The sequence below is a fragment of the Protobothrops mucrosquamatus genome, unplaced genomic scaffold (assembly GCF_001527695.2).
Source record: "Protobothrops mucrosquamatus isolate PMUCROS unplaced genomic scaffold, P.Mucros_1.0 scaffold1926, whole genome shotgun sequence".
Taxonomy (NCBI): domain Eukaryota; kingdom Metazoa; phylum Chordata; class Lepidosauria; order Squamata; family Viperidae; genus Protobothrops; species Protobothrops mucrosquamatus.
The window spans coordinates 31,136-35,187 of record NW_015388047.1 but is presented as its reverse complement, the minus strand read 5'-3'; the positions used below and the strand labels follow the sequence as shown (position 1 = coordinate 35,187).

The 4,052-nt window shown below is 32.8% G+C and overlaps 1 long non-coding RNA gene across 1 annotated transcript in view; it reads left to right on the top strand.

The window, feature by feature from the left end:
* The window catches only part of LOC107294365, a 7,297-nt gene extending 3,987 nt beyond the window's left edge, over positions 1-3,310 (top strand). Inside the window, exons 3-5 of the long non-coding RNA XR_001549043.1 lie at positions 964-984; positions 2,151-2,171; positions 3,250-3,310. This is a non-coding gene — a long non-coding RNA (uncharacterized LOC107294365). The remainder of the gene's footprint in view (positions 1-963; positions 985-2,150; positions 2,172-3,249) is intronic.
* The last annotated feature ends 742 nt before the right edge of the window (positions 3,311-4,052 follow it).

The following is a 4,052-nucleotide window of genomic DNA, read 5'->3' as shown; positions in this document are numbered from 1 at the left end:
CAAATATGTTTGTACTCTCAATCTATAGTTTTCCAAGAGATTTAAAAAAATATTGTTTGCAAATAATAAGTAAACTAAACTAAATAATCAACAAAATAATAATAGAACAACTATGGCAAAAGAAAGCAAAGGTAGTACCAATAGTAACAGATGCAATCCCAAAACAACTGGAACACCATTTGAACACCATCAGCACTGATAAATTCATCATCAGTCAATTGCAAAAAGCAGCTTTACTTGGAACAACATACATCCTGCAACAATATATGCAACACAATCAAACATCCACATCTGCCTATCCCAGGTCCTTGGGAAGAACTTGAAAGGTGGTCAGAAATGCCAAATCCAGGCTACCTGTGCAATCGATCATAAATTGTCATGTTTACTCTTTGCTCAGGAATTAAGAACAATTTATACAATTCAAGAGGGTTACATTAAAATATGATAGACATTCAAGCTTAGTCCAGAGATTTCAACAATATTACCAAACTCTAAATACTATAGATAGTTTATCTTGTTTCTGGGAACTTCAGTCCCATTTCATTTGGAGAAATGCCTGCCATTTTACTCTGAGGTGTAAATAAGTTTTAACTGCCAAGCATTCAGTTGTACATTACTGTGCAGGTATATGTGCTGAGATGTCTATTTCAGGATCAATCATTTTTCATTATTCCAATCCCAAAACAAAATCACATATGGAAAGTGTGGTGTATTATTTGGTGGGAATGTTCTAAACTGGGGAATGTAAGTGACCATATTACTGCCTTTGTTATTTTATTATTCTCTCCTTCCTTCCATTCTGCCTTTACACTGACCCTCATGATGGCTTTGAGAAAATTCAGTTCACTATCACATTTTAGTTGTAATCACACCAGATTTTAATGACTGGTTATAATAGTATCGACAATTAATATGAGTAATATCATTTACATATAATTTTATTTAATTTTATTTTTTGAACAGTTCATCTTGAAGAAACAAGTGGTAAGTTCCATAACCTCCTTTTCATGTCTTAAAGCCAACTTTTTCTGGTCAGCTATTCTGTGTGAGTGATTTAAATAACTGATTAAAAAAAACACCCTTATAGAAGAAATCTTAGAGCAGGGGTAGGCAAACGTGGCTCTTTTATGACTCGTGGATGTCAACTCCCAGAATTCCTGAGCCAGATTACCCCTGTCCCAGAGTATTTCTTACCTCAAAATCAGAAACAGTTAGTTGGATATTAAACCACAGAATATTAATGCAATATTCAGTAGTGAAAAAGTATTTTTTTCTTTAGCAATAACAATAGTACCACCCCATAGTGTTTTACAGCACTCTCTGGGAGGTTTAGAAAAGTCAGCATTATTTGCATATTGCCCTCAACAATCTGGGTCCTCATTTTACAATCTTGTAGGATGGAAGGCTGAGTCAACCTTCATTTTACTTTTCTTTATTGTTTGCTGGATATGAATTGCATTTGGTTCTCTTGTTATGTCAATGCATGGGTGGATCTGGAAAAGCATCAAACCTTGCTTCTATGTGAAGATATCCCTCGTTGGTTTGGCATTTTCCTGGAAGCAACCAAGTGTTTTTCCATGCGTGTTAAGAAAGACATAAATACATGAAATATTGAATATGCCTCTTCCTTTTGGGAGAGACAGCCACACATGTCTCATATGCTGCCCATTCTAAATGACTTGGTAATTGGCTATTTGATAATTGGCTAATTACTGATTGTCAAATTCCATGAGTAGGTCAGAACAGGAGAAAGCTCTCCATGGGAGCACACTTGTCTCCAGAAATTTCTAGAAAGGTAGATTTTCCCCCTAGCCGTTGCTTTTTAGGAATTAGTAATCTAGGTTCCCCCTTAAAAACAGGCTTTAAAAGTATGTGCATGTGTGTGTGGATATATTGTGTATGTATAGGAACAGTTAATTCGATCAGAAAAAAATAGGATTTGTTTATTACCTTTTTGGTGTTCTCTGTAGTTATATGTATTATCTACAGAGAGCTGATTTCTGACTGTAAATAGATGATGACGATGATTCTAAATCTAATAGACAGTTATTCTAGTTTTTATAAATTATTCACTGAAATATATGACTGGATAAATGGAAGAACGATAAAATCAACACAGTGTCATTTAAATATCCTTTCTTTATGCACAGGTTTGAGGGAAACAACTTTTGGTGAGCAGCCAACTTCTTTTTTCCATTCCAAACCTGAAACTTTCTAATAAACTTACATGCATCAATGATAGGTTTCATAACTTCCAACTGGATTTCTTTTTTAAAAATAATAATAATAATTAGCTTAATTAACATTAGCCTTTCTACATCTAGAAGTTCAGGGAAAGTATTGGCTCCATACCTGTGGCTGTCATCTCAAAGACTAATCCAGCCATCACTGATAAGAGGATAGATCATTGAGGAAAAAAGACTTCATTGAGTCATGACAGTGGTTGTTTCATATTATAAACATTTAAATCTTTAGTATGCAAAGATCTTTCCTTAGTAACTAAGTGATATGTATAAGCAGATTACTACAAAAGATACTTGAATATGAGTAAGCAGTGTCCAGCCGCCACTAAAAAAGCTAATACAATCCTGGGTTGTATAAACAGAGGCATAGAATCAAGATCATGTGATGAAGATGATTCTAAATCTGATAAAGGGACAGTTATTCTAGTTTTTGTTCATTATTCACTGAAACATATGACTGGATAAATAGAAGAGTAATATGAAAAATAAATCAATAGGAGTGATATTTAAATTTATTTTCTTTATGAACAGGTCTTATTGAAGAGTCTTAATGAATAACCAACTTCTTTTTTTTCCATTCCAAAATTGAAACTTTCTAATCAACTATTATGCATCAATAACTTCCAATTGGATTTTTTTTTTTTAAAAAAATAGCTTTTTCAGTGTTGATCTTTCTACATATAGAAGTTCAGTGAAACTATTGGCTCCAAGGCTATGGCTATTAACTCATAGGCTACTGTAGCCATTGTAGTTTGAGGATACATCACTGAGGAAAAAAAGACTTCATTAAGTCATGACAGAGGCTGTTTCATATTATAAACATTGTAAATGTCTAGTGTGCAAAATACTTCGTTAGTAAGTGGACATATATAACCACTTTACTACTAAAGATATCATCAACAGTGTCATGCTGGGGAGTAAGGTAGTTCCCTTACTTTATACACTTTATTTCATGCCTGGCTTCATTGTTATTATCTCAAAATATGTTCTGACCCGTTTTTTTTAGCTCCACCTACTCCAGCTCAACCTGGTATCAAAACAACTACCACAGCAACCACACCAGAAGTGGTCCCTGGTAAGAAATTTCATACTTTTATTTTCTATAACCATGCATTAATGAGTGATCAAAAATGTAATCCAGTAATTGATTTTTATATTCATATCACTTATTGCATTTCATGTGTTAAGGATCAATGGAAGAAACATGTAGGGAGCCTGTGGAGGGGGGGCTATAAGCCACTTAGAGAGGCAATTCTGAATCAAATGAGAGAAGATTAACAATATTCTATGAATCAATGTCAGAATTCAATAAAATAGATAACTAAAGTTATACCTGACAACAGACATTTTGTATCTTCCCATACTTTTTCAGCACTAAAGTATTGTCAAATAATAATCATAAGATAATCATAAACTATTTTATTCATTTTTTGTTCAAATAAAATTATTATATAGCCCTACAAAACAATATATTAAAATAGATGTACCAAAGCTTCTTCAAGACAAAGAATTATATACTTGTCGTGAACCTTCCTTAATTAATTTTGAATACACACATGCACATATGCAGATACATATATATATATACACACACATATATTACGCATACATACACATACCCATATACATACACACAAACATAGTATGTGTGTATATAATTAGTGAAATTTTCCTTCCCCAAAGTATAACATTGAAAGGAAAATTTATATGTATATAAACTTAGTACAAAATCACATTTCAGTCACAAATATGAAGATATATCAATAAAGAAAATGAACTTTATGGTAATTTAAGATGGTTATGGGCTAG